This window comes from Humulus lupulus, chromosome 7 (genome assembly GCF_963169125.1).
Source record: "Humulus lupulus chromosome 7, drHumLupu1.1, whole genome shotgun sequence".
Classification (NCBI taxonomy): Eukaryota; Viridiplantae; Streptophyta; class Magnoliopsida; order Rosales; family Cannabaceae; genus Humulus; species Humulus lupulus.
In genome coordinates this window covers 101,358,215-101,385,231 of record NC_084799.1, presented here as the reverse complement: position 1 = coordinate 101,385,231, position 27,017 = coordinate 101,358,215, and positions in this window count along the sequence as shown.

The window sequence follows — 27,017 nt, the reverse complement described above, 5'->3', positions numbered from 1 at the left end:
AGCACATAAAAAGTGATAAAGTAACTCTATTTTTTAGAGTTATCAACTACAGTTCAAAGGTTACAACCAGCTGACCTAAATGGCAAAACAAGGGATACAACCCTAGTTCCTCCAAGATAACCCTGGTTGTGGTGGTCGAGCAGCCGCATATATACACACCACCACCGAAGCTCTATAACTCATGGCTGGTCCAGCTTCCCATTTCCCTTACATACACCACATACAACCTGTGAACCAAGGCTCAGCAAGAAAACTTAATCATCTGCATGAAAAGTAAATACAGATTCTAGATGCATATCTAGCTTGCCCAGCAGTGATAACCTACTCATGCATGCATACAATTACAAATAAGTGACTACCATGTCATAATGGGGCCCGCTGCCCTAAATAAATGATTAATAAGCCATATTGGGTCCCAAGACCCTAGAATATGGGACTAATGAGTTATCCTAGGGGCACATGCCCTATCCTACGTATAACCAGCCTTATAACTGGCCTAGCGTACCTGGAGATTTAATTTTCCAAGAGCATTGGGTCAAACAAGTGTATAACGTGCTTCTGATTAGGCCTAACCATATCGGCCAGTGCTCAGCGCGCTATTGCCGCCCTTGACTTATGAGCCAAGGCTTTTCAATTAGATAATATTTACATTCCTATTCTGGGATACCACATCCCACCATATTCGAGCATCCTTCTGAAACATATAAGTGGCACAGGTCACTCTCTCATTACCGCCCATCCTCTTGAAATCTAGGATGGTGATTATCATTGTCAGCCACTGCTCAGCCTTCAGTGGGTCTGAATTGCTCTAAAAATTTGGAGGGTATTGTTTCTTGAACCTCTCATACAGGGGTTTCCATATGTTTTCCACTGCCTAAATTTGTACTACCATTGGTACAGTTGCTTGTATCATTGCTGGTACTGCGGGCTGTAGGTTCCCTGCTGGAACTTGTTGTTGTCTCAAGAGGTGAATCTCATCTTCTTGCCTTTGTAACCTGGCTTGCACATCAGCACGCACCTCTTGCCAACTTTCTGGAACTGGCGATAGGTCCTGGCCCTAGTCATTCTCTTCCCTAGCCTATATTTCTTGGCCAGCCAACCTCTCTAACCTTCGAGGAAGCATATAGACAACTGTCCCACTCTATAGTGATCAATTCGGTCATTAGGTAAGTAATAACTATACCTCTTGTCGCCTGGCAGTCCAAGAACAAATAAACAAACACATGCAATTCTAATAAGCATGCCAACACAAAATATATTCAACCATTGTGCTAATAAGCACTTCCTAATATTCATCAGCAAATATTAATGCTAATAAGCACTCCAAACATACATAAGCAATTAATGATGCAAATAAGCATGTTCAAGCATTTATACATGTATAGCAATGCTAATGTTATCCCAAAAATCAGAAGTGAATGACATGGCAGGAATTAATTGCACGTGTCTAACACTTGGCAAAACTCGTGTTCGGCTATCGACCAGGAAGATGTTCAGAATCATGCAATCGGTCTCTTCATACGACCAGTCTGGTCGTATGCACGTAACACGCGGAAGAAATCTTAGGCAGTTATGATGGAATCTGAAATTCTCTCCCATAATTTCCTGAGTATCCGATTATTTAGGAAATAATATCTGTAACAAATCAAGGCAAATCTTCCTGAGCTTATAAATAGAAGAAGAGGGCTCAGGGAAAAGGATCCTTTTTTCTTTTCTGACTTCTAGATCGCTTGAGATTAGAGTTATTATTTCAATCATATTGTATTGTTCTTCAAAGGTTGGTGAAACTCATTGAACCCTAGTTCTTTGATCACTCCTTTGGATCTCACATCAATAACAATCTAAGTAGACGTAGGTTATTACCAGATCCTGGGGCCGAATCACTATAAAAAATCGTGTTCTTATTATTTTCGTCATCACGTTCTTTTCAGCGCATTCATCCACGTCAAGCGTATTTTGACTCCGTGTCAGTTGCCCAAAATTAGGGTCAACATTCTGGTGCTTTCATTGAGAGCTTGATATATTAGTGTTGAGAAAACCAATGGCGAAAACTGTAAGGAAAACTGGACAGGCGGCCGCCGCTGCACCATCAAACCCGCCTCCTCCTCCTCTTGCAAGCGTGGCTGAGGATGAGCCCCATTTGGACTTTGAGGAGGAAGAAATGGATGACGCGACGTTAAAAAGCACTCTGGGGGCGTTGCACGAAGAGCTGGCCAATCTGAGAGCCAGCCAAGAAAGTGCTGCCGAAATCATGGCGCGGCAGCAACAAGAAATTGAACGACATCGCTTGGAGTTAAGTGAGAGGCAAGCGGAGATGGACCGTCACCAGAGCGAAGCCATGGCAGCCCTCGAGGCAGCCTTGCAATTGGTTAGGAATCAGGTTGCACCTGCCCGCAACCTGATCAGCCTACGAATGGATCGACGCAAAGGGGTCCTAATCCTAGCCCACCTATCCAACCCTTGAGTCCGCAAAGGCCCGAACAGCCTCAGGTGCCCCATGAAGATGTCCCACTGGACCCTGAGGCACAACCTCTGTCCCAAGCTGGTCGCGGCAATCCCCCGCATCAGAGGCAGAATAGGACCGAGCATCAGCCTCGTAGTCCTAGACGCCATAGGGGCGACGAGCCGAGCCTTCCGAACAGAGGTCAGAATCCTCCTGGTAACAGGAGGAACATGGAGTTAGGCTCTGCGGTCCGCGGTCCCCCACGGCATAATAATGCACAGGGACATAACGACCAACGCAGGTCACCCTCTAACGCTCGGGACGCTTCAGCCCGGGAAGGAAATCGAGGGAACAGTCGATCCCACCATAGCCAATCAAGATTCAGAGATGGCCATGGATATAATGAGGCCGACTCAGGCAAATGAAATGCCGGTTGAAGGAATGAAGAAAGAGGTGGAGGCAGGAGCCAGATACCTCAAGATGACCAACCCAATAGGCAGGACGCTGGGGGGCAACCCAGGTAAAATAACGTCTTCAATCGGCTCGGAGCTAGCGAGCAGCGGGGAAGGGATGAGGACTTGAGAGATGTACTCAACGATCGCCGCGAGCGGAATGGCGAGAACGTCCCCCCAGCAACAGAGGCTACAGCGATACCTGTCACTGTGCAAGCCTAGATAGATGCCCTCAACCAGGCGGTGCAACAGCTGGTTGGGGGAAGAACATCTTACATCGACCACGATAGGAGGAAAGGCACTCCTTTTGTCCAGAGGATAGCTATGGCAGAGACTCCTAGCAAGTTTAAAATGCCTACGCTTCCGAACTTCGATGGGTACGGTGACCCGGTATCTTACGTCAATAAGTTTGAGATACAAATGGACATTCAGAAAGTGTCCGAAGATGCTCGGTGCAGGATCTTCCCTGCAACACTTTCTGATGCCGCGCAGGAGTGGTTTTTCAAGTTCCCTCCTGTGAGCATAGTTTCCTGGGAGATGTTCGTATGGGAATTTTACGGACAGTTCTACGCAGGTCGTGTGCATCCGACCGAGGCAAACCAGCTGGTTGAAATTCGCCAGCAAGATGGAGAATCGCTGAAGGACTACATCCAGCGCTTTATGCGAGCAGCAGCTGGAGCAAAAATAGTGGGGGACGAAGGCAAAATGATGGCTTTAACCGCAAGGGTTAGGCATCGCACCCCCCTCTGGAAAAGCCTCCGAAAGGATGGGGTTAGAACTACCCAGGAATTCTTGGACCGGGCTGATCGTTACATCAAGCTCGAAGATGCCATTGCCGACGATGGAAAGCCTTCAGGCAAGGATAAGAAAGCAGCCGAGCCCGCCAAAGCCGCCAATGGGTCTAGTCCTAATGGCAAAGGCAACGGGAACGATAATGGCAATGGCAAGAATGGTGGAAAACGGCCACACAAAGAGCCTTCCACCTACGACAATAAACAAGCCAAGGGTAACCGTAATGAACCTCGATTCACTAACTATACTGCCCTTGTTGAGTCTCGGGGAGAGGTTTATGAGGCCACGAGTTCCAGTGTGCCTTATAAGAAGCCTGCCCCCATTCAAAAGGATATTTCAAAAAGAGACACTACCAAGTTCTGTCATTATCATAACGACTACGGACATAACACCAACGAATGCAACCAGCTGAAAGACGAGATCGAGTTCCTTATCAGGCAAGGACACTTGAGAAGATATGTACGGGCCTCGGGAAATTCCCAATGAGAAGCTCCGGGTGGCAACGAGCAGGCGCCCACACGCCAACGCTCGCCACCTTTGCAGCCTGTCCTCGTGACTGGCACACTGTTAACCATTTATGGAGCCCCGCACCTCGCGGGAAACAGCGGAAAGGCCAGGGAACGATACGCTCGAACTCTGTACCATGACCAGGACATCGAGATGATGACTGTGGAGGACCGCACGCCAAAAAAGGCTCGATCAGAAGAGGGTGAGATAACCTTCTCTTATGGCGATGCCCAACATGTCCGGTTCCCACATTCCGACCCGCTGGTCGTGGATATCCAAATGGCCAACATGATGCTGAAGAGAGTGCTGGTCGATACAGGAAGTTCGGTGAATATCCTGTATAAGTCTTCGCTGGAACGCATGAAATTGTCCGTTAAGGACCTGGAGCCCTGCAACCAAACAATATACGGCTTCTCTGGAGAGGGACTCGCCCCCGCCGGATCAATCAGACTACCAGTGACGACAGGTACAGCGCCTGCTACCAGGACATTACTCGCTACTTTTATAGTAGTCGATTGTCCTTCGACGTACAATGCCGTTATTGGGAGGCCTATACTGGTTGATCTATGGGCCGTCACCTCTATGTGGCACTTAACCATGAAATTCCCGACAGACGCAGGGGTAGGAAGCGTGTTGGGAAACCAGAGGGAAGCCAGAGAGTGCTACAACGCCTCAATCACGAAGGCAAAAAAGGGAACATCAAGGAGCACTACCTCAGATAAGTTGCAGATGGCGATCGATACACAAGCCCAATCCGGTGATGAAGTCACCAAATAAGGTGTTGCCCAAAGTGAGGATAGAGATCTAGATCCTCGCTTTGGGGATTTTGAAGAAAACGTTGGACCCGTCGAGGACCTGGAGGAGGTCCAACTCGACGAAAAAGACCCGACCAGAGTCATGAAGGTCGGGAAAAACCTAGAACCAACCACGAAGCATCCACTGGTGGAATTTTTGCGAAAAAACCAGGAAGTCTTTGCCTGGTCGCATAAAGACATGGCTGGGATAGATCCTGCAGTTATCAGCCATGTCCTGAACATAAACAAGACTTTTCCACCCGTGCAACAAGAAAGAAGGCTGCTCAATAAGGATCGATCGAGAGCCTTAAAAGAAGAAGTTGAAAGGTTAAAAGAGAATGGGTTCATCAGGGTGGCGTTTTATCCATCGTGGGTCTCCAATCCAGTGCTGGTTCCCAAGCCTAACGGCAAATGGCGAACCTGTGTGGATTTTATTGACCTCAATAAAGCCTGCCCGAAGGACTGTTTCCCACTCCCAAGAATTGACCAGTTGGTCGATGCTACTTCAGGACACGAGATCCTCTCCTTCATGGATGCATATTCGGGCTACAATCAGATTAGCATGCATCCCCCTGACGAGGGTCACACCAGCTTTCGGACCGATACGGGCTTGTACTGTTATAAAGTAATGCCCTTCGGACTAAAAAACGTAAGTGCGACTTACCAGCGGTTAGTTAACCACATGTTTAAAGAATTGATCGGGATAAACATGGAGGTATGCGTGGACGACATGCTAGTAAAGTCTAAGAAGGCAAAAGGACATGTGAAGGATTTGCAAGAATGCTTTGATGTATTGAACAAGTACCAGATGAAACTAAATCCTCTCAAATGTTCCTTCGGAGTTGGATCAGGGAAGTTTTTGGGGTTCATTGTAAATTCAAGAGGAATCGAGGCCAACCCCAACAAGATAAAAGCCTTGATCGACATGAAATCGCCAGAAAGGATCAAAGATGTACATAGTTTAACCGGGACGATTGCAGCCCTAAGTAGATTTATTTCAAAATCAACTGACAAATGCGTCCCATTTTTCAATCTACTTAGAGGCAATAAGAAATTTGAATGGACAGGAGACTGTGAGCAAGCTTTCCAGGCCTTGAAAGCCCATATGGCACAGCCTCCCATTTTATCAAAGCCAATCGAAGGAGAAACTTTGTTCATTTACCGGACGATCATTGAAGTTGCTGCTAGTGCGGTACTAGTGCGAGAGGAAGAAGGCGTACAAAAAGAGGTTTACTATGTGAGCAAGAGGCTGATCGGGGCAGAACTAAGATATCCACCCATCGAAAGGCTAGCATATTGCTTAATCCTGGCCTCAAGGAAGTTGCGCCCTTACTTCCAAGCCCATCCTATCACAGTTTTAACTGACTAGCCCCTTCGGCAAGTCCTCCAGAAACCAGAAGCGGTTGGGCGCTTATTAAAGTGGGCAGTCGAACTAGGGTAGTTCGATATCACATATTCACCGCGAGCGACAGTAAAGGGACAAGTCTTGGCTGATCTTATTGCGGAGTTCACCGAACTCCCAGACAGCGAGCAGTGCGAACAACCTAGTGTGCCTGAGCCTCGAGATGAGGTTCCTTCGTGGAAGTTATTCATGGATGGGTTGTCCAACGAATCACACGCAGGAGTGGGAGTGATATTGATAACACCGGAAGAGCATCGATTTCACTGCGCCATTAGGTTCGACTTCACCGCGTCAAATAATGAAGCCGAATACGAAGCACTCCTCGCTGGATTGAGAATGGCCAAAGAGATGAGCATAAAGACGCTTGATATTTACAGTGATTCACAGCTGGTAATGAATCAAGTTCTAGGGGAATACCAAGCGCAAGGCCTAAAAATGGTGGCCTACTTGAATAAAACCAAAGACTTGCTAGCCCAGTTCACGAAGTATACCCTCCAGCAAATACCACGGGATCAGAATTCGAATGTAGATGCCTTAGCCAAACTCGCGAGCGCGAAAGATGCTGACACTTTGAACATTGTGCCAGTAGAAAGATTAAGCGAGCCAAGCATACGAGCAATAGAAGACGGTATGGAAATCCATATGGAAGATACATGGATGACGCCTTACTTGGAGTATCTAACAAAAGGTGTACTACCAACAGATAGGAACAAAGCCAGAACGCTACAAAGGCAGGCTGCTAGCTATATACTGGTCGATGGTGTTATGTACCAAAGAGGATATTCCATGCCACTGCTTAGGTGTGTCACAGCAGAAAAAGCTAAGGAGCTGATGAAAGAGGTACATGAAGGCTTCTGCGGGGATCACGTTGGGGGGCAAAGTTTGGCAAAAAAGATTCTAAGGCAAGGTTACTATTGGCCGACTATGAACGAGGATTCGATGGAGTTTGTACGAAAATACGATAAATGTGAAAGATTTTCCAAAATCCCACGAGCAGCTCCAAACGAGTTGAAACAGATGCAGAGTCTGTGGCCTTTTGCAGTATGGGGGATAGATTTGATTGGATCCCTGCCAACCGGAAAAGGCAGAGTAAAGTACGCAGTCGTGGCAGTTGACTACTTCACCAAGTGGGCCGAAGCTGAACCACTCGCTACCATAACGACCAAAAAAGTCCTTGACTTCTTCATCAAGAACATTGTTTGCCGATATGGTTTTCCCCGAAAGATTGTTTCAGACAACGGAACCCAATTTGACAGCGAATTATTCACCAACTTCTGCGAAAGGCACGGGATTATCAAAAGTTTTTCTTCAATTTCGCATCCACAAGCAAACGGGCAGGTCGAGGCCGTGAATAAAACTCTTAAGGACACTCTGAAAAAGAGGCTTGAAGATGCTAAAGGAGCATGGCCAGAGTAACTGCCTGAAGTCCTCTGGCCGTATAGAACTTCTCATCGAACTGCGACAGGTCACACCCCATTTTCCTTAGCCTACGGGTATGAGGCCATGTTACCTGTCGAGTTAGATCCCCCCTCACATCGACGCATAACATACGATCAAGACTAGAACAGCCAACTGATGATGGAGTCCCTAGACTCAATTGACGAAATACGAGAAAAAGCCCAACTCCGAGTAGCTGCATACCAGCAAAAGGTCGCCCGGTACTTTAACTCGAAAGTAAAAGAGAGGAAATTTAACGTCGGAGACTTAGTGCTACGATGAGTTTTCTTAAACACCCGCGACCCCACTGCTGGAGTACTCGGACCCAATTGGGAAAGACCTTACCAGATTGAAGAAGTCCTTCACCCGGGCACCTACAAACTTGCACGCCTAAACGGAGATCTCATTCCACACTACTGGAATGGAGAACACCTGCGCAAGTATTATCAGTCAACAATCCTTTTTAAAGGACTGGCTTGTATTAAATTCTACTTTTTACAAGTTTTGCAAAAAGGGTTAGCCACGTTGTATGGCTAACCGCTTATAATTATAAGATCTTTTTTGAGATCGCTCGTAAAGACATGTTTAGTCCATTTTTAATACGAGATTATAAGGGACTGTGCGCAGCCAGTCATTCTTGCCAACTTTTGTAAATTTATTTTTACAAGTATTTGTTCATTACGTGTGTTGTTTTGCTGTATTACAAATGATAAATTTTGCAACGAGCAGCAATGTTCGTACAGGTCGTGGTCAAGGCAAGTGACCAAGGACCTAAAGCTCCTCGATCACTTGGGGGGCATATAAGGTACATCGATAGCAAAGCGTACCATGAGGTACGTAAACACATGAACAAAATAAGTGAAAGCATGCTTCGGTACTTAGAGCATTTTTCAAAAATATTTTGAAAATAGCAAACCAAATTACTATGCTAAGTTTGGCCATGCGAACAGGTATTATAATAAAAGAAACATTATAATATCAAAAAGGCAGACGTTTACACCGCGAGCATTAGTGCTCGGGTGTAAATATGAATTGAAAAGGAAAAAACCTTTACACCGCGAGCAGTACTGCTCGGATGTAATTGTTCAGACATAAGCAAAAGAGCTGCCCTCGCAGCAATAAAAGAAAAAGATTGTCTTTACAAAAAGACCCATGGGCCATAAAAGCTGGAAAAAAAAATATTAATTTTGCTGGGGGGCAGGAGGGTCTTCTGGATTAGGAGCATTCTGATCAGCTGGAGGTCCAGTCGCAGCATCAACAGCAGGGGTTTGGGCCTTGGCTTTTTCTTCCGCCTCCAGCCGAGCAGTACACTGCGCCATCAGCATCCTCTGCAACCGCTCGGAGAGATAGTTAATGTTGGCCTCCCTATTGTGCTTCCAGAAGTCATAGAAGTAGAGGAAGGTGGCTTCCTTGTACTTCTTCAGAGTCTTAATTCTGTCCTCCTCGAGCTTGCGCACCCATTCCTCAAGCTTCTTTACCTCATCCCTGCTGGCGGTCAAGTTGAGCGTGAGCTGTTTACACTCTTGGGTGTTGAGTATGGAGTTCTCCTTCCATTTGTGCTGCTCGTCGATAGCTTTCTTCATGGCCGCTTGACTTTCCTGAAGCTCTTGGGTGAGGTTGGCTTGGTCCTCGTATAACTGCTCGTTCAGCTTACACAGCTCCTTGTTCTCTTCGAGCAGCTTCTTCTTTTCATCCTCAAGTGCTTGCATGGACTGAACAAGCCTAGAGTCAAAGTTCTTCTTGCGAGAAACCAGCGCCCCAGTGCAGCGCCAGCCAGCAGTTAGAGACCACAGTCCTTGAAAACAAAAAAATGAAAAAGTAAGGAAAAGAAGTTAGAATAAATGATGAAACAACAGAAGTTGACTTACGCTGACTATTTCGTTCAACCCTCGGTTGATGATTTGGTCGGCCGTCATTGAGGCGGTTTCATTGATGGCGGCCTGGCTGCGCCTGTGCTTAGAGAGCTTGTAGATTCTTTCCCTGGCCGACCCAACCACGAGGCTGGACAGGGAGTCTTCGGACAAGTTGTCCAGAGTCTCTGTACCAGCGGCCCTAGAGGAGGGCTGTGGATTCGCAGGCGCAGGGGACGATTGGTCGGTGGGAGGCGGAGCTGTCGTGTTCTCCTTGGAAGGGCCGGCACCAGGAGTATCCTCTGTTCGAGCCTTCTTTGAGGGAGTCTTACTGCTTTCCCCTCGAACCCTTTTGCTGTCCTTTGGGACAAAGGCAGCAGCAGCGGTTTGGTAGTGCTCGAAGAAGTCATCAAAGTCCATACCTGCACAAAGGAAAATAATTCGAACAGTTAGATTAAAGGATCACGAGGAGCAGAGATCAGAGTGAAAGGATTACAAGTAAAATACCCGAGCTACACCTACTGGTCCAAACATTATCTACTGAACTACCTATTCCCTGGAAGAAATCTGAGTTTAAAGAAGGGGAATTCCTAAAGTTATCGTCCCCATCAAATAGATGGGAAGGAATTGGCAGATTATTCAAAAATGAGAATGATATACCGTTTACTTTCGACGAGTCGTCAGACTGTTCGGTAGGCTCAACAGCCTTTTGTTTCCCCTTGCCCTTGGGGACCAAAGGTTCTGCTGCTCGATGGGGAACAGTAGGTTCCCTGATTGTAACCCCAGTTGGCCTCCTTCTGGGAGGAGGCGCCAGAGGTTGCTGCTCGGGTCCCTGCTCAGCTCCCAAATTAGCGTGAGCACCACCCGCCGCGGGTTCGCTGGTCACAGGTTGGGAGCCCTTAAGGCCAACCAACCTAAGGTTAGCCTCATTGATCAAGTTTTTTACACTCTTAGCAGCATTTGACGTACTAGCTAGGAGTGCTGCCCTCGACTCCATTCCTGGAGTGGGGGTCGGGCGTAACCATGGACCTGGAACACAATGGAACAGTGGAGTATTATGACAAGAAATATTTAAAGAACCCCGTACCATGATGATACTTCCCCACGTTGGAGATGTGAGTGGTGTTGGACAGAAAAGTGCGTCCAGTCTCCTAGTGGCAGAAATGAAAGAACCCCGTACCATCCTGGTTGGGGTTGGACTTGAGGTCGAATAGATAATTGACCTCGTGAGGAGAAGGGGCTGGCCATTTCTTGAGCTTATAAAGGATATAGAGCGCGGCCAGCATCCTATATCCTTTCGGGGTAATTTGAAAAGGGGCTACCCCAAAGTAGTTTACCACCCCTTGGAAAAATGTATGAAGAGGCAGGGTAGCACCTGCCTCGATGTGGTATCTCAACCAGGCGCTATAAGCCCCCCCTGGCAGGTTGGCTCGCTGGTCGATGGAAGGTCTGACTAGTGTTATCCCCGTCAAATTGTACTTATTTAAATAGTTGCTGATCATGCGGATTGTCACCGTACTTGGGGGTACCACATGCCACTCGACAGCTGGCTGGTTGGCATGGCGAGGACGGGCACGCCTCTGAACTTTGGCTTCTGGAGGGAATTCACCTCGACCACTGGTCGAGGGAGCATCAGCAGGAGGCTGATTTGGAGAGTAAGGGTTGTGTCTTTTTCTGGCCTTGGTTTTTGTTCTGGCCATTTTCTGAACAGGAGTTGGTGGAGGATTTGGGTTAGGACGTGAAAATGGAATTTCTGGAATCAATGTGGATGGATTCTCTTCGCCCTCGAGCAGTTGGGCCAAGAGTTCGTCTTCGATAGGTCTTTCTCCCCGCCCAAGGGTCTTGCATATGAACTGCATACAGACAATGGAGGAGATAAGACACAATCCGCGAAGTAGTGGGAAAAGCTGGGATAACGTTGCTTGTGCCTAAATAACCAGCAGCATCCTAGTCCTACACTAACTTCAACGTGGGTAGTTTAAAAGGCGGATAGAAACAAAAAGGAAAGAAAAATGTTTTCTGAAAAGAACCTTTTAGACTCCTGAAGGGCGAGAAAAAATTTCACTTTTTTCACCTAGCTTAAAGGTTGAATCTTTCGTCAACCTAACATCCCAAACCAGAGATCATCACTATCAAACCATAGTCCTAATCTATACAAGGCATAAAAATGCACTTCTGCCTAGCAATAGATGGCTTCTACCAAGAAATTTTTAAAACCCTATTCAAGAACGCAGAGGTCACAGAGTACAAAAATGGCATGCATGGCATAATAAATAGCTTAAAGAACGAATTTCTTACCTGGGCAAAAATGGAGATTCTGAGGAAGATGGAAACTTGAAACGGAAGACCTGCGGCAAGGCGTCGGACTAGTTTTCGGAGCTCTGAACACTGGTGCAAGTTCTTGAAGATTTTGGCAAAGTTGATGGGTAAAAATTTCTTGAAAGAGAAGAAAGGCCTACTTATAAGGATTGAAGGGACAGCCAAAAGGCGGTAATCATCATTTCCTACTTTCGAAACGTGGGGAAGTGGACAAGCCGTCAGATTGCCTTTTTGGAAACCGAAAAGGCTTGATTAGACATAATTATGTCACGATTTTCAAAAATGCACGGGGACTCTGACAGACATGGGAAGACGAACGGTTGTTCCCTTAAATTTCTTTATTACTGGTCGCACTAAACAAACTTGGGGGGCAAATGTTATCCCAAAAATCAGAAGTGAATGACATGGCAGGAATTAATTGCACGTGGCTGACACTTGGCAAAACCCGTGTTCGACTATCGACCAGGAAGATGTTCAGAATCATGCAATCGGTCTCTTCATACGACCAGTCTGGTCGTATGCACGTAACACGTGGAAGAAATCTTAGGCAGTTATGATGGAATCTGAAATTCTCTCCCATAATTTCCTGAGTATCCGATTATTTAGGAAATAATATTTGTAACAAATCAAGGCAAATCTTCCTGAGCTTATAAATAGAAGAAGAGGGCTCAAGGAAAAGGATCCTTTTTTCTTTTCTGACTTCTAGATCGCTTGAGATTAGAGTTATTATTTCAATCATATTGTATTGTTCTTCAGAGGTTGGTGAAACTCATTGAACCCTAGTTCTTTGATCACTCCTTTGGATCTCACATCAATAACAATCTAAGTGGACGTAGGTTATTACCAGATCCTGGGGCCGAACCACTATAAAATATCATGTTCTTATTATTTTCGTCATCACGTTCTTTTCAACGCATTCATCCATGTCAAGCGTATTTTGACTCCGTGTCAGTTGCCCAAAATTAGGGTCAACAGCTAATAAGCATGTTCTTTAATCTCTACCAGAATTAACAGTGTTCATATGCATGTTCTGACCTAAATGCAATTAACAGCACGAATGAGCGCGTCCTGACCTACATGTCCATATATCAATGCTAATAAGTGGTTCCTTTGCATTCACAAGCAATAATAATGCTAAAAAGCATATCTTTATCATTCATGCAACAATCAAGGGCCAAGCCCTATCAGAATATCTCTTGCTCCCTAATAAGGCATGCAGGTAAGGCATATACATTTATTTAAACAATTAAGCACTTAATCACATTAGTAGTTACGAAACCCTTAGTCGAGCTTGTCTTTAGTTGCGAGTGTACATGCCTGACCAGTCTTCAGGAACCTTTAAACCTTTGCAGCTCTGATACCAAGTTGCAATGTCCACCTAATCAAGGACTACTGCACTATGTACTTTAAATAGTTCCAGACTTGCTAATCAAGTCGTTTGGTTATAAAGGTGTAACTATGGTTAATGACATGGGTTAGGGTTAAAATATTTGGTCAAAAGGAAATGTTGACTTTACATTAAAAAGTTTAGTATGTACATGGGATCCCAAAATAACATAAACAGATGTTTAAAAGGTTATACACAAGTCCAAATACAAGCCAAGTCGACCTAGGCGGCAAAATAGGGGATACAACCCTAGATCCTCCAAGATAACCCCGATCGTGGTGATCGAGCAGCCGCATATGTACACGTTGCTACTAAAGCTCTCCCACTCATGACTGGTCCATGTAACATCCCAAAAATGCTAATAGGGTTATAACGTCAATGTACCTTCCCGTTATTGTTTATAAGGGCATAATTGTAATATTGGCCCATAGTGGGCATATATGTGATTATATGTGTTAAATGATTGATACCACATTATTATGTCGATATATTTTTAGTACGCAGCTCAAGGCGATCCTAGTGAACAGATTGGAGGAATAGTCACATTGGGGATTAATACTCAGCTTGGGGAGAGCCTAGGGGTATTTTGGGAAGTTAATGTATATTTGAGGTTTATTGAGTAATGAGTATGTATTTGGTGATTAACTGGGCATGTCAGGATTAATCAAAATTTTATAGGACGACTCGAGGAATTAACGAGAATTTGGGAGAATGACCATATTGCCCTTAGGGAAAAAAGGAGAGGATGTGTTAACTAAGGGGTATTTATTCCTTTCTGGATAAAGGATGCACTCAACTGAAGCTCTAAGAGTAACAAAAATCCACCAGAATTAAGAGGATAACCTCAAACATACTCTCTCTCCCTTTCTTCTCTCACATTCTCTCATTTCCTCTCTAGAGCCTAAGGAAGCTTTGAAGTATTGGAGGAGAGACTCAAGCAATTAAGCTGGAAATTTAGCTTGGAAGGTCTGGAGAATCAAAGCTAGAATCAATCAAGGATTTCTGAGGTTGTTAGGCTAACAACTAAGGTAAGATTTTAGATGTTATTGCTGAAATTATGTTGAAATAATGATAGAACTTAGAGCTTGCATGAGAATGATTACAAAGTCTGATTTTGGGTGTTTGAGTTTGAATTTTGAGGATAGAGGGCTCACGAGGGCGCGTCGCGGCCTAAGGCCACTGACGCATCAGAGTAAATAGAGGGCTCGGCCTAAGGGTGCCGACCCTTAATATTTGTATTACTGATTGAGATGTATGCTTGAGAATATATGTTTCCCGTTGTTTAGCTTAATGCATGTACTTTGTTGAATAATTGGATTGGTTGGGTCAAGGTTAATGAAATGCTACTGTTGCTCTTTATTTGGGATTGTTGCCTATAATCTATTGACAGTTGAATTTAGTGCATTATACTTACTGTCTTTATACTGTTTCCTAGGTGTGCATGTTGGTTTTAGGTTTCTTGCTGGTCATTGGCTCACAGGTGCTATGTGGTGTAGGTAAGGGAGTTGATAGCTGGACCAGCCATAAGCTGGAGAGCTTCAAGGGTGGTGTGCCAATATGCAACCTGCTCGATCGCCACGGTCGGGGTAGCTTCGAAGGAACTAGGGTTAAACCCTGTTTTTTTTTTTTTTTGCCGCTTAGGATGGCTGAATTGTATCTATTTATCTTTTACCAATCTGTAAACTGATTTTTTTGGGATCCTGTGTATGAACTTAATATTTTAATGAAAAATAATCATTTTGTTGACCAAATCTTTTATTACTTAACCTTGACTTAGACTTCAATTACACATTTAAATGACTTGCTTAGTAGGTTATACACCATTTTAAACACACAATGTAACGGTCTTGGTTATCCAGGGCGTTACAACTTGGTATCAAAGCCGTCTAGGTTTTAGGGTTCCGTAAGACTGGCTGGGCATGTACACTCGCTGCTAAAGATAAGCTCGACTCATGGTTAGGTACTTAATAACATGAATATGTGATTAATTGTTTAAATTGAACATATGTGTCTTATATGCATGTTAGTATAGAAACCATGATGTGTATGAATATATTTGGTAGTAATGGGATTTGATAATTAATGCATGAGTAATGTAGATTGGTGATTTGATATGCTTCTTATGCGTGTGATTATTGTAATTGTTTGGACATGCCCGTGGGATGATTATGGATATGAACATCAAGGCTAAGGGGATTAGTCGGTGATTGTGGACTGATTCAGAATGTATGAAATCAAGATGGTTAATTGGACCTAGTATTGTTAGAATGGGGGCTACAGATGTTTGTTAGGTTCAGAACCCTACATGTGCCCCTGGAATTCGCAGTAGACGTTTGTTGGTATGCGAGTAAGGCTGTTAGATCAGGATAAGGAAATTAGATGGTTGAGACAATGGGTTTCGTTGGGGAAAAGCTACTTCGTATATCTTGATAGTAAGGGCATCAGTGTTGGTTAAACCTGAGGATTGAAATAGATAAGAGTTACTGAATGGAAAACTTTAGAAGCATTATCCTCTAGTTTTCGAGGAAGGTTTGGGTTTGATCAGGAAGTGATTAATGGATGGGCGTGATTAACTCCGTCCTTGATAATATGAGAATGGTAAGCCATGATAGAGTAGTTGCGCCATGCGCATGCAGCAAGGGGATGCCCGAATGTGTTGGGGAATAGTACCTCAGACCAGGAATGTTGTCATGATGGGTTGGGAGGAATCCAGACAATGATTTGATAAAAGAAACTATTGTGATGCAGTTTGAACTACGAAGACTAATGAGTTTATGAACTCGATTCAGAATGGTAAGACAATGATGGGGTATGTTGATGAATTCGATGGGTTGGTCAATGCACTTGGAGGTTTGGTACTAGTGGATGTAGCCTGGAAAGAACGATTTATTAAGAGCACCAGGGTCGCATTAATGTATGATATTTTCATCTATGCTTGATCACTAGGGAAGGCCTTTTTATTAAAGACATAAGAGATAAGATATGGAGTGTGAAAGTTGTAGGGCAAGAAACGCAGGCAATGGTATTCCCATTTGCGGGAATAAGTAAAGGCAGATGCCCAGCAACTAGAAAAGAAGGACCTCTGATAGTTTTCTACTCCTGGTTCTGATAGGAAGGGTTATAGTTTCCAAGTTAGCCGCTAGGGTGGCGATGAGGCCTAGTAAGGTTACATAGTATGCGCCAGATGTGGGAGACACCATCTGGGATGATGCTAAGTGATGGCATGTTTCCTACATGGAATAGTTAAGCATGTTAGGGCGAATTGCCTGAGATTTGAGGAGGGGGACTGGTCTACCCTGTTACTGTCAGAGCCCAAGGCTAGTCCATCGAAGGTGACCGATTGACTTGTTAGTCCTCGATCTTTATTATATAATGATTTGGAAGAGTATGGTGTTGCGTATCCCCTGGAAAAGATTCAGATATGAAGTACATGCCTCAAGGTTATTATACAACGGGGCCCGAGATATTATTGCCTGTTGGGGAAGAATTGGTAACTTTCAAGAGAAGAATTGGAATACAAGTAGTAAAAGGTTTATAGTAAAAGGTTTCAGATGGGTGCATAAAGAATTGTTTAGTACACTATGGGCTTTGGGTATGGATAGACTTGGTATCAGGGACATCGTGAAGAATGGTATCAGACTAGCAGAAATAATTAATGGTTCAGTTGAAGAAAGTATTTGATTTAAGGGTTAATCAGACGGATCATGGTATCATGGGACACGTTGACATCGCCTGTTGAGAATGAAGCGTTCAATTCCAGTTGCCAGATAGGACAATGTTCTCAGGAATTGATTTTTGTTCTAGTTATTACCAGCTGAGGATCAAGGAAAGAGACAATCTTGAAATTACTTCTTGCACCAAGTGGGATGTGATAGGTTACCAGTGAAGGTTCTTAACTGACCAATGCTTCAACAACACAGACATGTTCGACAAATAGAGAATACAAAAACGACATGGATGAGTCATATCCTGAATGGTTAGGAATGTGTTGGTCTACTCCCAGTTGGAAGTAGAACGCACATGCCTACTATGTTGATAATACCAAGACTGATAAAGCAAGGTTTCAGGTAAGGCTCCAGAAAGTGTAAGCTTCAATTTCTCCAAAGGAAATCAAGGTCACGTTATAGGGATTGATAGGATCAAGTATGAAGGAATCTAGTCAGAAGCCACAAAGAAATTGATGATGAATGCCTGAGGGGTAAGAAATACAGTGAGACCGGTAGACACGTCATCTACTACTTGAAGTGTCTTCGAAGACAACTACACCCGAGATTGGGATGACACAAAAACCTAAAGTTGGATTGAATGGGTAGTTTTGTATCGGATTTTCAGAAGAAAAAAAAAGGATTGGTAGCACCCTCTGGTATTAGAATCTATATACAATGGATGGATACGAAAAAACAACGTGAAGGATATTGTCTTTATTTAAGACATGAAACTATAAGGTGGTGCATCAAAGACTAAGACGTGCCCATGTGTAGACTGGAACGATGGTTGCCCGTGTTTCATTGTGACAGTCAGAATCCCGTGATCCGTAAGGGGAAAGACCGGGTAAGCTGTGCAATCCCACACCGCCTGGGGAAGGTCAAGTGTAATGATTCTAAGACTGTGTAGGTATGGGACTACACAGTTGAAGTGGGCTTAAATGGATTGATAGGTACTACCTATATTAGGAAGGTGCATCTTCTTTTCGGTAGCCCATCACTTGAGAACTCCATGGTTAAGCGTGCTTGGCCTGGAGTAATCTAGGGATGGGTGACCTCCTGGGAAGTTTTCCCAAGAAGTGTGCGAGTGAGGACAAAGCACGCTGGAAAGACTTGTCTTGGTTTGTAGGGCTAGTCGTCATTCCAGAAAGCAGCCATAGTGATGTGGGGCGTCACATTCATGGTAGATGAAAGAATAAGAACATGAATGTTATGTATAGAGCATTAAGTTGATGGTAATGCTAGATAGCCACTGTTAAGATGCAATGCTGGCACTCACGGAATAGAAGTGAATGTATTAGCGCAAAAGATTTGAGCGTTTGGTCATTTGTAGAGGAATAACCTTGAGACCAAGACCTAGTGGGAATTAGTGAGTGATTCATATTGAAAACCCATAACTGCATAAGGGAAAATTGATATGGAAGTTGACCTCCTAAGTTGGTAAGATTTGTGCCAGTTGGATAGGATGCCACAAATTACAATAAATTAAGACGAGGTAACGATCGAGATCGATATAGTATCTGTAGTTGATAGTAGATAGATATACCTCTATGAACAATGGAATTCAAAGAGAATATCTTTTAAGAATGGTTTATAATCCTACTATTTTAGTACAAACGAATTAAGATATGAAGATCGTATGAGTGATTCGATCGAACCTAATGTTGAGGTGGAGATTCTAGATAAATATTGTAAGACCTCCTTATGGATATTGTAACCAGGAAGTTTAAGTGAATGTTAAGATGTAAAATCTATATATTAGAAGGTAAAAAGGTGTATTAATGGACCGTAAGAGTGGACCACGTTAGACAGCAAGTAAGAAGGTTGGACACGAAAGGTTGTGACTCAACATATTGAGTTAACACACTTCAGTTCGTGTGAACGGGTGACACAGTAAGGCATTTGGGCTACAGGAGACTGTATGTCCCCGTGGAACACTAAAGTTGATAGTGTCGGGTTGAGACCCTTTATTTTCCAAGTGCTGGAAAAGGATATAGAAACAGAGAGTATAAGATTGAAACCTAGAATTATTGGTTACCTTCATATAGACTGGAAATCTGAAGAAATGATTCAGATTTTGAAGAATTATGCATCGAATGTGTGAGTGTTTGGGACATCAAGAAAAGTATGGTCCCTTGATGGAATAGTAACAGTGATGAATCCCAGTCAACGACTAGGGTGACTCAGCATAAGATATAGTAAGATAGAGAGCAAGAAGTACTTGTTCTAAGTAATGAAATGAAAGACAGAGAATATTGTGATTCAATACTAGTTCGGGGAAACCAATGAAGTTATTAGGATTATTAGGGCAGAAGTGTCTGCCTATCTAAGAGGACATAAGAGTTTGCAAGTTTAAAGTATGGGGAGACTTGTATTTCTCTAAATATTGCAGACAAGAAAGAATATGATATTTTGGGAAAGAAAGAGGGGTTTTGACTCCCGATTTAATAAGGGTTCTGAGATCATACCAGGGACTTGGCAAAAGGCCTGCAAGTTAGTCTTACCCTAGTATAGGTGGAGGCTTATGAATGTTACTGGTGCCAATATCAAGGAAAGAAATGTATGATATCACCATTGATGAGGTAAGGAGACCTCGAGATTCCAGCGGGAGTTACTGCGCAAAGAAAAGTTAATGGAATTATGATAAATTAGATAAGGTTTTATGGATTAAGATTGTCACTCTAATAAGAGAGTGGACTCTGTGGTCACAATCAAGTTTATGGGATATATGTTTCGAAGTGTTTGAATAAATTTCAAGGACGAAATTTCAATAAGGAGGGGATAGTTGTAACATCCCAAAAATGCTAATATGGTTTAGTTCCTTGATTAGCATGCCATGAGGGCATAATTTGATATATGTGTGATTAACTGATTAAATGCGTGACTATGTGGCATGCATGATATATATGATAATATGAGTATGATTATATGCATGTTTATGAGTATAAATATGCATGTGGGCCTGTTATTGTTTATAAGAGCATATTTGTAATATTGGCCCGTAGCAGGCATAAATGTGACTATATGTGTTAAATGATTGAGACCACATTATTATGTGGATATATTTGTAGTATGTGGCTGGAGGTGATCCTAGTGAACGGAGTGGCGGAATAGTCACAGTGGGGATTAATACCTAGCTCGGGGCGAGCCTAGGGGTATTTTGGGAAGTTATTGTATATTTGAGGTTTATTGAGTAACGAGTAGGTATTTGGTGATTAAATGGGCATGTCGGGGTTAATTGGGAATTTATAGGACGACTCGAGGAATTTACGGGAATTGGGGAGAATGACCATATCGCCCTTAGGGGAAAAAGGAGAGGTTGTGTTAACTAAGGGGTATTTTAGTCCTTTCTACTTAAAGAATGCATTCAGTTGAAGCTCTAAGAGTAAATAAAACCCACAAGAATTACGAGGATAACCTCAAACACTCTCTCTCCCTTTCTTCTCTCACGTTCTCTCATTTCCTCTCTAGAGCCTAAGGAAGCTTTGAAGTATTGGTGGAGAAGACTCAAGCAATTAAGCTGAAATTTAGCTGGGAAGGTTTGGAGAATCAAAGCTAGAATCAGTCAAGGATTTCTGAGGTGGTTAGGCTAACAATTGAGGTAAGATTTTAGATGTTATTTATGAAATTTTGTTGAAATAATGTTAGAACTTGGAGCTTGCATGAACATGATTACCAAGTCTGATTTTGGGTGTTTCATGATGTAAGGAAATTGTTCATAGATTAGTTATGATGGTTAGGCTATAAGAATAAAGATTCTAGACTTAATTCCGAGTTTGGTGGAAGGTTGAGTTTGAAATTTGAGGATATGGCTTGGGTAAAATGCTAGGAAACCCAGGGAATTCTAGGTTCACGAAGGCGTGTCGCGGCCCGCATGCCCCAGATGGCCCTGGGAGGGCTGCTAATTGTAGGACGCGTGCGACTCCAAGGGGCAAGTCGCGGCCCGCCTCCCCCTGATGCAAGAGGCCTCTGACTTGAGGTGCGCCGCCACCCTTAGGACCAAGTCGTGGCCCGCCTAAGCAGTTTTTTACTAAGGCTGTTTTTAAGCTTGGGGAGGCTTGGGGAGTCAAAACTTAAGTATTCGAGATGATTTCTACTACCCAGTTTAGTAGAAATTGAGGTCCTGGAGGATAGTATTTGAATCCAAAGTTTTAATTGGTTTAGAATCTTGTGGTTATCCATTATCGCAGTGTGACTAGGTTTTACTGCAAGGGCTCAGGAATTTGGGATCATGCTCGGGGCCATTATACGCTTGCTGCTCGGGATCTGAGGTAAGAAAACTGCACCCATGTGGTTTTCGTTGGGACTGAGATTCTCTGTATTTGAATATACACATTTTGTAAGATCTATATCTGTTATATTGGATAAGAAAGTATGGCCTAAGGGTGTCGGCGCTGATGATAAGCGTATTGGATGCAGCTCAGCCAATGTGATTCGAGGTCAGCTATGTTATCAGAGGACTCTGGGGTCAGCTGAGTAAACAGAGGGCTCAGCCTAAGGGCGCTGGCCCTGAATATTTGTATTACTAATTGAGATGTATGCTTGAGAATATATGTTTGTCGTTGTTTAGCTTAATGCTTGTACTTTGTTGAATAATTGGACTGGTTGGGTCAAGGTTAATTAAATGCTATTGTTGCTCTTTATTTGGGATTGCTGCCTATAATCTATTGACAGTTGAATCTAGTGAATTATATTTACTGTCTTTATATTGTTGCCTAGTTATGCATGTTGTTTTTAGTTTTCTTGCTGACCCTTGGCTCACAGGTGCTACGTGGTGCAGGTAAGGGAGTTGATAGCTGGACCAGCCATGAGTTAGAGAGCTTCAAGGGCAGTGTGTCAATATGCAGCCTGCTTGATTGCCACGGTCGGGGTAGCTTGGGAGGAACTAGGGTTAAACCCTGTTTTTTTTTTTTTTTTGCCGCATAGAATGACTGAATTGTATCTGTTTATCTTTTACCAATCTGTAAACTTATTTTTTTTGGGATCCCGTGTATGAACTTAATATTTTTATGAAAAATAATCATTTTGTTAATAAAATCTTTTATTACTTTACTTTGACTTAGACTTCAATTACACATTTAAGTTCAAACAACTTTCTTAGCAAGTTAAGCACCATTTTAAACACATAGTGTAATGGTCTTGGTTATCCAGGGCGTTACTGTCCAGCTTCCCTTTCGCCTTACCTGCACCACATAGAACAAATGAGCCGAGGCTTAGCAAGAAAATATAAACATGTGCATAAACATTAAATACACATTATAGATATGTATCTAGCATGTGCAACTGTAATAACCTACTCATGCATGAATACAATTATTAATAAATGATTGTAGGATCATTTTGGGGTCTGCTTCCCTAAATAGATGACCATATAGTAAACCCAGGGCCCTTTTCCCTAAATAGATGACCATAGAGTCAATCTGGGGCCATATGTCGTAACTATGTGACCATAGAGTCACCTGGGGCCTTGTGCCCTAGCTCTGAGTAACTATCCATAGAGCTAGCCAAATGCTTTATTCTTTTCCAAGTGACCATAGGGTCGGTCACTATAATAGTACATCCCTGGTTACGTCTAAGCTATTTGACCAACGCACAACGCACTATTGCCGCCCTTGACTAATAAGTCAATGATTTAACCAAATATTCAAAAAACCAGATAAACAAATAACAAGATACAAATAACCGAAGACAAATAAACATACTTCACATAATAAAATTATGCATACATATTAATTATATATCTCAGACATTTAAATACAAACGTATTGATAATTATGTTCCTCAACGGGGCCGAGCCCTAATCACACAAATAATCACATTTAACACGTACTAGGTGCAGTTTTCTTACCTCAGGTCCGAGTGCAACGTATAATAAGAACGACCCTAATAAGAATCCTTAGTGGTAACCTAGTCACCACCATAATATAGAATCTCATCAATAGCTAGGGAATAAAGTCTTCTGATTTGAGTCCTAGCCTCCGGGACGTCGAATTCTACTAAAACGGGTAGTAGAATTGATCTTGAGCCCTTAGGTTTGAGTTCACATCACTCAAACTTAAATTGGCCAATCTCTTTTATGCGCGTCGCGACGCCCCCTTACGGGTCGCGACGCGCCTCAAGTCAAAACGCCCATACGGCCACAAACCCATGGACACACGTCGTGACTAAGCCTTAAAGGGTCACGGTGCGCCTAGCCAAAACAGGCATCCCATGCCCTAGGTTCACGCGGGTCGCGGCGCGACCCTACGAACCTAGATTTTCCAGCTTCCTTCCTCAGCCAAATCCTACCAAAATCATCCCAAAATCATCCCAAAACCACAATTCGATCCCAAAGCAACATCAACATATTTCCAGTATCAAAACCCAACCTTAAGTTCAATAAAAAAAAAACCCCACAAATTTTTAAACTAGTACCTTGAGCCACAAGCTCAAAAACACTTCTAAAACCAAGTCAAAACTAAATTAAAATAGGGATTAGAGCTTACCTTAACTGTGATTCAAGACCTCCTAGCTGCAGCCAAGCATGCTCTAGACCTAAGCCTTCAATTTCCCAAATGTTTAACTTTTAATTCCCATAGTTTCCTCAAAGATTCACCAACAAAGATGAGAGAGAGAGAGCTAAGAGCGTGTTTGTTGAGTGCTTTTTTTGTGAAGTAACTCATAGTTCAAGTAACTCTAATTAAATTCTAAGGCTTGGGGTACCAAAAACGTCCTTGAGGGTAAAATTGTCAAATTCCCAGAATTCCCTCTTATTCTCAGTAACATAGAATATATTCTCAAATATTTACTAAACCATTTCCCTTTACTCAATAATTCCCGATAATGTACTAAATACCCAAAATACTCTTTGACTCACCCCAAGTCGGGTATTTGGTCTCGTTGTGACTCTCCCGCTAACTTGCTCCCTAAGATCGCCTTATGCCGAGTAACCCAACTATATTCACATAACATTGTGGTCTCACACATATATCGCATATATACACATATATTCCAAATATACTCGTAACGGGCCAAATTACGAAAATTTCCCTTCTAATAAGAAACAGGCCTACATGCACATTTAATACACATAAACATGCATATCTAGAATATTATAATATAACTCATGTAATCATATAATGATACACATATATCACATAAACACATATTTCATAATTGAATCAGATATATGCAAATAATTTCCACAATTCGCCATCCTGGCCCCCTAAACCACAGGGCATGGGTCACGACGCAACCCACCTAGCGCCAAGGCAGTTTGATCCACCTCCTTGTCCCTTTGAGTTCATAAGGGTCGCGACACACCAAGAACAGGTTGCAGCACAACCCTATGAACTCAGAAAATGAGCGATCTTCAGAGTCGTCAATCTTCCAAAAACCTTGTTTTGGGATTGTTTTCACCTATTTCGACCATAAAAATGGTCCCTGAAGCTCAGAAATACAATAAACAACTCTAAATATCAATTGAGCATCAAAAATTTAGTAAGCATCAAACCTTTAAAACAAAACCAAACCAAAACTCATTGAACTGAATTACCTCCAATGAAAACGGATTCCCAGTCTGCCAAATCCCCTAGCAAGCTTACTACCAAGCTCTAGAATCACAAAGCCCTTCCAAAATCTCAAAAATACTTAAAGAGAGAAAGAAAAAAAAAATGTGAGAGCATCTCTCTCTAATAATACACTTAAAATTCCCAGTTAATTCCGCTAAATCTGGAATATCACTATTTTTCCAAAAATACGACTCATACTCCAATGAGTCCCGGTAAATCACCGAATTACCGAAATACCCTGGCTTAACTCGAGCCGGATATAAATCCTTGTTGTGACTAAACCGCTATCTTTCTCAAAAGGACTGACTCCTACTGAATATCTCAAATATACCAACATAACCATGTGGTCTCAACATATAACACATACAATTACAGATATACCCACAGTGAGTTAAAATTACAAAAACGCCATTCTTAATATAAACGGACCTATAAGCACATTTAACACATGTAAACATGCATAATCAATCATATTATAATATAACCCATTTAATTCACATAATCCCATAATTAATCAATTAAATTCACATAATTGTCCAATATTGTCCTTCTAGACCCCTAATCAAGGCACTAAGCCTTATTAGAAATTTTGGGAGGTTACAACTATCCCATTCTTACAGAAATTTCGTCCTCGAAATTTATTTGAACAATTTTGGATACTGATTCTCATAAATCTGTCTCAGATTCCCAGGTCGCTTACTCGACCTTATTGTTCCTCCATAATATCTAAACCAGAGGACTAATCCTGTCCCTTAAGACTTTATCTTTCTTATGCAGGACCTGAATTGGTCATTCCTCATAGAATAACTTTGTATGTGGTTCTAGATCCTCTCCAGGACCTAAAAAGGTCTCACAAATAATCATTTTTCCTTCCTCTGAACCACTTCACTTCTCTCAAAAGTGAACTTGAAGGAAAGTATAGACTCCAACTTGAACTCTATAACCCTGCACTTAAGACCATCGTAGTTCCTCTATCTATTCTTGAAACAAGCGTCTGAGCTCTAATCTCCTCAATAACCCCATTGATCCTTTAAATTATTTCAAGACCCAGATAATCTCTCTCACCCATTTTATCCCAATATACAGTGATCTACACTTCCTACTCTCCAACATTCCATATGGAGCCATTCCAATCATCAAATGTTAACTATTATTGTAGGGAAAACTTAGTCAAAGATAGATACTTATTCTAGGATTCTCCAATGTCCAATACATACGCCTAAAGCATGGTTATCCATATCTCAATCATCCTCCCAAATTTGTCCATCCATCTAAGAATGATAACCGGTACTAAACTTGAACTGCACACCCATAACCTTCTACAAAATTTTCCCCGAAAGCTTGGAAGTGTAGGTAGAGTCTCGATTTAACATAGTAAACTTCAAAGCCTCACAAAATCATACAATTTCTTTTACATACAACTCTACATGTTGTTCCATAACCATTAAGACTGAATCATGCTAACCAATGTCCCGCACAGTCCAACTATGAAGTGCATAATAATGTCCTCCCTTTTCCACTTAGGCATACCCAAAGGTCGTAATATCCCCACTAGTTTTTAGTGCTCGGCTTTCACCTGCTGATATTCTAGGCATTTAGCAACATAGTCAATCACATATTTCGTCCTCCTAGGCCATCATTACAAGGTCTTTAAATCCTATTACACCCTCACAGTGCCTGGATGCAATAAAATGGTATAATATGGAATTCGCCCAGTATTTCCCATCTAATACTCACACCTATCGCAATACAGATCCGACTCGTGTACCTGAATAACCCATTTCTAAAACTGTATAGTCCTTAGTCACTCAGACTAGGATGTTCCCTTTCTACTTCCTCCAAACGACAGTGTAACGCCCTACTTCCTTAGAGCCGTTACTAAGTGAGTTTTAAGACAAAACAGTGTGCAATGAACTCGCTAACCGAGGTTTTGAAACAACAGTGTGACTAATTAAAAGTTAGGACTGTAATCTTTGAAAATGCGACGTTTAAAAAAAAAAGCTTCTAGTATTAAACACTTGGGATCCCAAAATAAGGTTTGAAAACTATTTACATATTGAAATAAGTTTACAGTTGTTTAATCATAAAATCATAGATTATTACAGCCATTTTCGAATAAACCCCCAACCAAAGCAGTCGGGCAGGCCAAACATGTACGCGTCGCTTCACGCTCTCCGTACTCATGGTTGGTTGACTCAGTCATTGCCCTTACCTGCAACACAGAGCACCCGTGAGCCGAAGCCCAGCAAGAAAACTCATGCAGAACATAGCATATGCAATGTATACAGTTTATCATAACAGATAATCCACAAATAAACAAGTCAACCATTAGACTAAGCAAACACGGCCATGCCGCCCCAGAGACCTTACCAAAGCCCTG